The following is an 11491-nucleotide window of genomic DNA, read 5'->3' on the forward strand; positions in this document are numbered from 1 at the left end:
ACCCGTCACTCAATGACGCAAACCGCGTCTTTAACCGACTGCTGCATAAATATTTCAAGAGACGCCGCGTTACACACTGAATATTTATCATCCACGCGGTGCCACCGGGGGCCTGATCCCAAGAACTGCACCACATGCTCAAGACAGATTTTTTTAAGAGCATTTACTCCGAAAATAAAATAAATTTAAAAAATACAAATCACCAGCAAAAATATTTTCATCCAGCGTCCAATAATCCGGAAAGTCCAATAATCTGGCACAGGGTTCCAACATCATGAGGCCAAAGACTATTGAGAAAGAAGCAATTAGTAAATGTTTCATTTTATTTGGGGTCTTGCTGTCCCTGTGGGTTTTCTACCCTTTTGTATATTTTTCAATGACCCTCCAATAATCCAGAATATCAACTACCGAATTAAAGGAATTTTACTGCAATTCCTTTTGTCGTCTGTTATCTGTCTATATCCGTTTCCGGGAAAGCTGGGTGACCTCTTATATGGCTGGTATTATAGCAACCACAGTGAGTTGTCACCATTTGTCTCACTTTTGTGACCCCCCCCCTCCCCCCCCACGATCAAATGATCACCAGGGGATGCCCGGCACCCATTTATACCAATGGGCATCTGATCCGTCATAGCGAGAGTTGTTGCTTGTTGCGGCTCTCAGCTCTAAATGATAGAGGGGGTTCTAAAAAAAGGAACCCCTTCATAGTAGCCCACAATGCCCTAATAGAGGTTCGTCTTAAAGTGACAGCTCCTTCAGTATAGGGATATAGTTGTGCCGTTTCCTCATCACTTTACAAAAGTTCTCCTGAATTTATTTGAATTATGTAAAGTGTTTGTATGTCGGCGGTCGTGGGGTTAATAGCGCCCGTATCTTCGAAATTGTTGGAAATCAATTATTCCGGTGACCTTTCCTGCTGTCACAATGGAATGATTTCCACTTCTCCATTGCTGGTCCTTAGATCTGAGCTCAGGCCCCTTCATGTAAAGAGACGACCTATTGATTGAGTGACTCACACAAGATCCAATCTCCAACAAGTAATTGTTTAATGGTCCTGCATGGAAGATTGCGCTAATTCCACAGAGTAAAAATCTCCTCCGCTCCATTCAATACAACCGCCGAGATAAGAAGGATGAAGAATAAAGAGCCTCTCAGGCTTCTCGTCTCATTACGTTGATTGGTAGTAAGAGTCATGGCGGTGACGCAGGTAGAAGTAATTGTAGTCATCTACCGCAGCTCGCACCGCACTGCACACCTCCTGCGTGATCTTCAAGGATATTAAATGGAAAATTACCAAATATTGCATGAAACACCTGAAACATCTATAAATACTGTAAAGAATACGTAATGTCATGTATGTACACGGTGACTCCACTAGCAGAATAGTGAGTACAGCTCTGGAGTATAATACATGATATAACTCAGGATCAGTACAGGATAAGTAATGTATGTACACGGTGACTCCACTAGCAGAATAGTGAGTGCAGCTCTGGAGTAGAATACAGGATGTAACTCAGGATCAGTACAGGATAAGTAATGTATGTACACGGTGACTCCACCAGCAGAATAGTGAGTGCAGCTCTGGAGTATAATACAGGATATAACTCAGGATCAGTACAGGATAAGTAATGTAATGTATGTACACGGTGACTCCACCAGCAGAATAGTGAGTGCAGCTCTGGAGTATAATACAGGATGTAACTCAGGATCAGTACAGGATAAGTAATGTGATGTATGTACACAGTGACTCCACCAGCAGAATAGTGATTGCAGCTCTGGAGTATAATACAGGATGTAAGTCAGGATCAGTACAGGATAAGTAATGTATGTGCACAGTGACTGCACCAACAGAATAGTGAGTGCAGCTCTGGAGTATAATACAGGATGTAACTCAGGATCAGTACAGGATAAGTAATGTAATGTACACTGTGACTCCACCAGCAGAATAGTGAGTGCAGCTCTGGAGTATAATACAGGATGTAAGTCAGGATCAGTACAGGATAAGTAATGTAATGTATGTACACAGTGATTCCACCAGCAGAATAGTGAGTGCAGCTCTGGAGTATAATACAGGATGTAACTCAGGATCAGTACAGGATAAGTAATGTATGCACACAGTGACTCCACCAGCAGAATAGTGAGTGCAGCTCTGGAGTATAATACAGGATGTAACTCAGGATCAGTATAGGATAAGTAATGTAATGTGTGTACACAGTGACTCCACCAGCAGAATAGTGAGTGCAGCTCTGGAGTATAATACAGGATGTAACTCAGGATCAGTACAGGATAAGTAATGTATGTGCACAGTGACTGCACCAACAGAATAGTGAGTGCAGCTCTGGAGTATAATACATTGGGTTAAACTGACCATACACTTTTTGTTTGTTATTGTTTTTTAGAGATAAGCGACGCCCAATGTCTCCCTCCATAGAAATAACATGACAAATAGAGGAGAGACAGTTTGTCCAACAGCTATCTTATGCATATGGCCAAATTTTGACAAAACCTTACTACCGGCTGTAGGGACCCCCCAAGATAAGCTGTTATTTTTTGGGAGCAGCCAGAAATAACCCCACTCTGGCTACTAGATATTACTTCCATATGACATAATAGGGGTGACACCGCCACTGGTTGACTTTTAATGTCTCTCAGAGGGATTCTTCCTTCCCCTTCCCACACAGGAACAATGAAGAAGAGAGGTCTCCGGGTAGGAGATGCTTGAAATCGTCTCGCTTTGCCCTCAGTCTTGATCAGAAAGATTTTTAGGGCAGATAATGATCTTTTTTGTTTATTTGCCCCCTTTGCTGCATTCACATACACGCAGGCTTGAGTTGCTCTGTAGTGGATCCCTTTGCTTACGCATTGGTTGGATGGCCTCAGTCAGACGTTTACCAATCGCCCTCTTTTTAAAGCAGCGCTGTTCATTGGCTAACATAGTTTCACCATTCCAGCAGAAAATTCAATAAAGTTCACAGGTTTAATGTCATGTATACATGAAACAATCAGGATGGGATTTCAGCCTCTGGATGTAAACAAGAAACTTTCAATTCACTGACAGCTAGCAGAGATCTTAAAAATAGCGACGAATTGGAACACAAGGTTAATCAGAAGGAAGCAGAAATTCTCAAAATTCAATGTTAAAGCTTTATTTACATAAATCTGGACGACACCTTTAATTCTGTTAATTATTAGCAGCGTCTGAACACGTTCTTACACTCGATAGTTCGGCGCAGTCTCGTGAGGTCGCTACAGAGATCCTGAAAGGGACACATCAGGTGTGAGTCTCTCTGTGAGTGTGCGCTCATTCATCCACAGGAAGCTCTCGTTTCCTTGCACATGGTGGAGGCGCCGCTGATGCTGCTGTGAGTGTCCACGTGACACGCTGATTATCATAGTGAGAAACCACAACCTCCTCCACCTGCGAGGCGACATCAGAAAAACTACTGAGAATACTGACACATCACCCACACACCGAACCCAAATCATCACACATTACTGGAAGATCCTAATATAATAATACTACTACTGCCTACAAATATATATATACATCATTACAGGCTACAGCCGCTCAGCAGACAGTATCACACATAATAGGATTAGATACACAGCTCAGCAGACAGTATCACACATGATAGGATTAGATACAGACACTCAGCAGACAGTATCACACATGATAGGATTAGATACAGCCGCTCAGCAGACAGTATCACACATGATAGGATTAGATACACAGCTCAGCACACAGTATCACACATGATAGGATTAGATACAGACACTCAGCAGACAGTATCACACATGATAGGATTAGATACAGCCGCTCAGCAGACAGTATCACACATGATAGGATTAGATACAGACACTCAGCAGACAGTATCACACATGATAGGATTAGATACACGGCTCAGCAGACAGTATCATACATGATAGGATTAGATACAGAGGCTCAGCAGACAGTATCACACATGATAGGATTAGATACAGTGGCTCAGCAGACAGTATCACACATAATAGGATTAGATACACAGCTCAGCAGACAGTATCACACATGATAGGATTAGATACACAGCTCAGCAGACAGTATCACACATGATAGGATTAGATACAGCCGCTCAGCAGACAGTATCACACATAATAGGATTAGATACACAGCTCAGCACACAGTATCACACATGATAGGATTAGATACACAGCTCAGCAGACAGTATCACACATGATAGGATTAGATACACAGCTCAGCAGACAGTATCACACATGATAGGATTAGATACACAGCTCAGCAGACAGTATCACACATGATAGGATTAGATACAGCAGCTCAGCAGACAGTATCACACATAATAGGATTAGATACACAGCTCAGCACACAGTATCACACATGATAGGATTAGATACAGCGGCTCAGCAGACAGTATCACACATAATAGGATTAGATACACAGCTCAGCAGACAGTATCACACATAATAGGATTAGATACACAGCTCAGCAGACAGTATCACACATAATAGGATTAAATACAGCGGCTCAGCAGACAGTATCACACATGATAGGATTAGATACACAGATCAGCAGACAGTATCACACATGATAGGATTAGATACACAGCTCAGCAGACAGTATCACACATGATAGGATTAGATACACAGCTCAGCAGACGCTATCACACATGATAGGATTAGAAACATTGCTCAGGAGACGCTATCACACATGATAGGATTAGATACACTGGCTCAGCAGACAGTATCACACATGATAGGATTAGATACACAGCTCAGCAGACAGTATCACACATGATAGGATTAGATACACAGATCAGCAGACAGTATCACATATGATAGGATTAGATACACAGCTCAGCAGACAGTATCACACATGATAAGCTTAGATACACAGATCAGCAGACAGTATCACACATGATAGGATTAGATACACAGCTCAGCAGACGCTATCACACATGATAGGATTAGATACACTGGCTGAGCAGACAGTATCACACATGATAAGCTTAGATACACAGATCAGAAGACAGTATTAACACTTGACAGGATTAGATACACAGCTCAGCACACAGTATCACACATGATAAGCTTAGATACACAGATCAGCAGACAATATCACACATGATAGGATTAGATACAGCGGCTCAGCAGACAGTATCACACATGATAGGATTAGATACACAGCTCAGCGGACAGTATCACACATTATAGGATTAGATACACATCTCAGCAGAGAGTATCACACATGATAGGATTAGATACACAGCTCAGCAGACGCTATCACACATGATAGGATTAGATACACTGGCTCAGCAGACAGTATCACACATGATAGGATTAGATACACAGCTCAGCAGACAGTATCACACATGATAGGATTAGATACACAGATCAGCAGACAGTATCACATATGATAGGATTAGATACACAGCTCAGCAGACAGTATCACACATGATAAGCTTAGATACACAGATCAGCAGACAGTATCACACATGATAGGATTAGATACACAGCTCAGCAGACGCTATCACACATGATAGGATTAGATACACTGGCTGAGCAGACAGTATCACACATGATAAGCTTAGATACACAGATCAGAAGACAGTATTACACTTGACAGGATTAGATACACAGCTCAGCACACAGTATCACACATGATAAGCTTAGATACACAGATCAGCAGACAATATCACACATGATAGGATTAGATACAGCGGCTCAGCAGACAGTATCACACATGATAGGATTAGATACACAGCTCAGCGGACAGTATCACACATTATAGGATTAGATACACATCTCAGCAGAGAGTATCACACATGATAGGATTAGATACACTGGCTCAAAACACAGTATGGCCGGATTCAGATGAACGTGAGCATTTTGCGTGCGGAAAAGGCACTTGACAGCTCCGTGTGCCCTGTTCATATGGATGCGCGGCTGCGTGCTTTTCGCGCAGCCGCCATCTTTATGACACTCCGTTTGTAGCACGTGGTGCTTTTCTGTTTACATTCATTCTTTTACTGCTGTTGTGCGAATAACGTGCGTCCCACGGAAGTGCTTCCGTGGGGTATGCGTGATTTTCACGCACCCATTGACTTCAATGGGTGCGTGATGCGCGCGCAATGCATAAATATAGAACATGTCGTGAGTTTTACGCAGCGGACTAACGCTGCGCAAAAAACACGGACTGTCTGCACTGCCCCATAGACTTGTAAAGGTCCGCGCTAGCCGCGTGAAAACCACGCGGGCTGCACGGACGCAAATCACGTTCGTCTGAATCCGGCCTATCACACACGATAAGCTTAGATACACAGATCAGCGCGCGATGGACATAAATGCAAATAATACAGCACCCAAGCTTGATGTGGCTGATAACAGGGAACAATAGATGATATTCACCTGCCGTATAGTCAGCCTCTCATCTGCCTGAAATGGTTGATAACAGATAGCAATAGATATGAAGACTTATTATGTGGGATTTCTCCCCCTTCTATAGGAGGTGCGTCTCCTGACGTGATGTCTTGGCTGCAGGTATAATGTGCGCGCCGTCAGTAAAGCCCGGGGTGAGGTCTCACTGTCGCGGATGTCCGTGTGACGCTGCTCTTATTAGATAAGTAGCAGGAGAATTCTTCCCCGTCATCTCCTACACTCAGAAAAGTGCGAGTTCTGCCGTCACGGTGACCCAAATTCCTGCTGAATCGCCTTTCAAGTATCCGAACAAAGGCAGCGAGCGCAAAAACCTCAGAAACGCAGCGGTTATTATTCTGATTGTCAGTCCTTCGCCTCCGAGCTGCCACGCTGAGCGGCGTCAACATCCGCCCGGCTCTGATTCACAGTTAAAGCTGCACTTTACTCCATTCACCGCCTTTTAGAAATAAAATATCACTAATCCCATGAAGCTTGCAGCTCGTCCTGCTCTGCGTTTATTACCGCACTTGGTGGCCATCATTGGGGGCTTCACCTGCATCTGCCGAGCCCCCAGTTATACCCGGGCCCTGGTGCCTTAAGGACCCCCTGCCACATAGGAGGATAACACTAATACAGATAATCTCATAGGGACGTTATAGGGACTCTGTGGGGGGAACTATATAGGAACAGTGACTGACTGACGTTTATGGAGCACATCCAGAGCTGCATTCAAAATTCTTCCGACTGCTACTTGGAATTAGTCAACACTGTGCTGACAGACACACCCCGAACAGCTACTCCTATAACTCACCAGTCTCTACTGCTTGCATTCTATTCTAGTTTATGTATTATGGTGTTAAGGTCACATCTCCAAGGATAAATATCCCCAGGGCACGCTTTGTGCAGACCCTGAACCAGCAGAGGTCAACAGCCATATGTGAGGTTCTTCAGCCTGAGATAAAGGGGATTTCCATCAAAAAATGTAAAAATTAGGCAAACAGTATATGAGAAATACAGAAATGAGAGCCGCAGCCATCAAAATCTGATCATTTTATTTCTACAGAGATATTGGGATTTTTCTGTTCAGTTGATTTACAAAAGTGACGACAAGAAGTGCAGCCATATTAGTTGTAAAAATAAATAAATGGCTGATAACAGGGAACACCAGATTGCATTTACATGTTGTACAGTCAGCTCCTCCACAGCCTGAAGTGTCTAATTAACAGGGAGCAATTAGCTTCTCCTCAACCTGTACTGGCTGATAACAGGCAACAATAGATCGTATTCACCTGCATAGGGGAGATGCCAGACTGTGGGTTCAATGTCCCTTTGAAATGTATTCACATGAGCGCAGAGTCGGGAGCGCAGTGACATTGGGAAGAATTGCAGCCGGGTAAATGTTCTAATTAAAATTAATTAAAATCTAATTATGACTTCATGCACACGACCGGTAAATTACAGGGCACGGACGGCCGCGGACAGACGGCCGTTTTTACCAGCCGTGCTCCCATTATAAAGTATAGGAGCACGGTCCGTAAAATATAAAAATAGGACATGTCCTATTTTTTTGGGCTGGTTTCTACGGCACAGACACCCACAGGGGTAGACATACGGGAAGGTGTCCGGCAGCCACAGAAATGAATGGGCCCGTTACTACGGGCGATTTTACGGTCGTGTGCATGGGGCTTTACACGGGGCGAGAGCTGAGGAGATGCCGGGAACCAGACTGACGCTTTACAGCAGAGATCTCCAACCTGGGGCCAGACAGATGGTGCCAAACTACAACCACCAACATCCCGGCACTCAATAGGAATCTTCATTTTACCTACAGCGGACAATTCTCTCTCCTGTCAGGATAGTTTGTTACAATGTATCAGTGCAGGTGAAATGCAAGCTGCTCATACATAATAGAAAGAAACCTGATGGCACCTTTTTGATGTGCATGGACTCCACTGATCCCTTATATCGCTGGTCTAACACTCCTTGAGAGTTCATATGACATCATCTCCATACTGTGACAATATTGTATCATGACATCATCTCCATACTGTGACAATCTTGTATCATGACATCATCTCCATACTGTGACAATATTGTATCATGACATCATCTCCATACTGTGACAATATTGTATCATGACATCATCTCCATACTGTGACAATCTTGTATCATGACATCATCTCCATACTGTGACAATATTGTATCATGACATCATCTCCATACTGTGACACGATTGTATCATGACATCATAGTCCTCTCTGAGTTTCATGCTCATCATCTGCTGTATCGGGTGATTCACCAGATACAGTAGATGATGAACACGGGTGTTGTTACATTTTCTATTATGTTTTTGGGAAAGCAGGATAACAACTATCATGGCTGCTGTTTTACCTCTCATAGGTGTTGTCACCCAGCTTTCCCTGACTCCTGAATGGCATATCTTCCTAGTTATGTATATACATAGGAGCAGAGATGCTATCAGCAGTCTGGAAAGTCCTTGTTGGTCATTATCCAGATTTCCACCAACATAAAACGAATATTTGGCACAATAAAAGAAAGTCACATCGAGAACATACAGTATGTTTATTGGGGATTAATTTGATTTTAGGGGGTCGTGCTCTTCAAAGGTTTTTTCCAGGAGATATATAGATATATATATATTTACATAAATAAAACTTAATCATTCTATAAAAAAGTTTGCAACTTTCTAATACACTTTGTGTTCCAATTCCACATAATTTTCAAGATCTCTGCCTCCATTCAGTGAATGTGAACATTCTTGTTTACATCCAGAGGCTGTAACTTGTACAGACCTATTATTTCTCACACATTTCACTACATCAACCTCTCGATGTAGTCAAGACTGCTCCTATTCACTGACAGCAAGCAGACATCTTTAAAACGGCTAGGAATAAAACACCAAAGTGTATTAAACAAATGTAGGCGCTTTTCATGACACAATGATTGAGCGTCCGTTACATAGTATATATGTAGATAATATATGATATCTGTCTGATGAATCCAGTTTGCTAGTTGAATATTTGGGGGGAGGGGCAGAGATCTCCTTTGTGGGTTCATGTAGGTTTTGTTTTCAGGGCAGACACCAGTCATTAGCGGGACTCCTGTTATTCTTCCTGGCACTTCCGGCTCTGACACCCTGAGGACCTGTGCACAATGTTCTGAGGATTTCCACCTCTTCTCTAGAAGACGGCGAGAGCTCAATGTCTGTGTGAGGCACTTTAGTCGGTGACTCATCCTCATTTCACGGGGTGGTTGATCGTCAGCCATGGTTCATGCAGTCAGACTGGTTTGGAATTTGCTTTCTTACCCATCACACATATTTCACATATTTCCCCGTCTATTAACGTATTATCAGCTGGGGAGTGACATGACCGGTGATGGTTCCTCTACCCGCTGGTAAGAGGTCACATATGTAGCGCTCTTCACCCGTAACACCGACCTATGCAAGAGGCAGGGCCAGCGTACAACCCCCACCGGGCACCATAGACTCCGGTCTGACTACCCCACATTGGGGTGTAACTATAGGGATGCAGTGGTTGCAGTTGCACTTGAGCCCTGGAGCCTGCGGAGGCGCAATAGCTCCCTCTATCCCATATGAGAAAACCAGCATGATGCATCGCAGTTGGGGGGTCCTGTTACAGTTTTTGCATTGGGGATCAGGAGCTTTAAGTTACTCCTTTGCTCCTCCTGGTTGCCTAGTGTCTCCGTGTGCCGTCCTATTTCCAACTGAACCCCAATTTCTCCTGACTATCCTAAAAGACATCACTGCAACTGTCCAAAGTGAGCGAGGGGCACCCTGAGACCCCAACAACTGAGGCCCTCCTTGTCCTTGCCACCACTCCATCCCTCAACAGAAAGGCCCAGGACTTGATTACTTATTTTTCCATCCAGGGTGGTTTGCTAATTTTGCAGCGCCTGTAGGGGGCAGAGTCCAAGTGGACCCCCCTCCTTTCCATGGACCCCACAACAGCTTCATAGTCCGCCTCTATGGTATGTTTACCTCCTCTGCGGCGCTCTTGGGCGCTGGGTCCCTTTAAGAAGCCGGGCTCTCAGCACCAGTTGTTCAAAAAACATTTATTTTCACTAACAAGCGGCAGAGTTTCCATGCCAGGCACCAAAATACTACCCGCCCCCCCGCACGGAGAGGGTATAAATAATCTGATGTACCTGTCACCGACTTGTTTTATACACCAATTATAATTTCCAGCGCTCTGCAGGGAGATGATTCAGAGTTCTCCATAGGTCTTCAGCAGAGAAATCACACAAGATGTGCAATATGACGGCAGCAAAGATGCAACACCGCCAGAACTCCTGCCGGTGGCGCTCTGCAGACGAGGGGTTAATAGCTGCGGACAGGCACTGGGATGAAGGAGACATCTTCTCTATTAACCCTTCGGTAGACAGATGTACGGTAATGACTCACTGAGCGCCATCAGCTGTCAATCATTTATTACATAGTGTGATTACGATCATGTCACCAGCAGAAAAAAATAGGACATCGATAACTTCAAAACCACAAAAAAGGCCATAATTACTAGGTAGGTGGGTGAAAACCCGTTCCCAGCAGGACGCAGACAGGTCAAAAAATGCTGCAAAAGGAGGTGCATTAATAGTGATAGCCACTCCCACTGGTCTTGAGGGGAGTGGCGAACGAAGTGCTCAAAGGTGTGCGATAAATGAGTCAGTGTGAGGCCAGATTTACACGAGCGTGCGCAAAAGGCACTTAATAGCTCCGTCTGGCAGCAGCGTATGATGCGCGGCTGCGTGATTTTCTCGCAGCCGCCATCATTATGACACTCCGTTTGGATGTTTGCAGCACGTGGTGCTTTTCTGTTTACATTGGTAGTTTGACAGCTGTTGCGCGAATCACGCGCGTCCCACGGAAGTGCTTCTGTGTGGTGCGCGTGATTTTCTATTGATTTAATTATATTCCATTATTTATATAATCTCTATCCCCAGAATGTCACAATCTAATCTTCCATTCTCACAATTCATAGGAAGCCATTTAACACAAAGTCAGAGAATAGTGAGTGCAGCTCTGGAGTATAATACAGGATAA

At 44.0% G+C, this 11491-nt stretch overlaps 1 long non-coding RNA gene across 1 annotated transcript; it reads right to left on the reverse strand.

Moving 5' to 3' along the window:
• Positions 1-3121: 3121 nt before the first annotated feature.
• Positions 3122-6857, reverse strand: LOC142663574 (uncharacterized). Its single transcript, XR_012851110.1, has 2 exons — positions 6403-6857; positions 3122-3418 (listed from the first exon to the last, which is right to left on the reverse strand). It is a non-coding gene; the product is annotated as an uncharacterized LOC142663574 (long non-coding RNA).
• Positions 6858-11491: the final 4634 nt, after the last annotated feature.

This window comes from Rhinoderma darwinii, chromosome 11 (genome assembly GCF_050947455.1).
Source record: "Rhinoderma darwinii isolate aRhiDar2 chromosome 11, aRhiDar2.hap1, whole genome shotgun sequence".
NCBI lineage: Eukaryota > Metazoa > Chordata > Amphibia > Anura > Rhinodermatidae > Rhinoderma > Rhinoderma darwinii.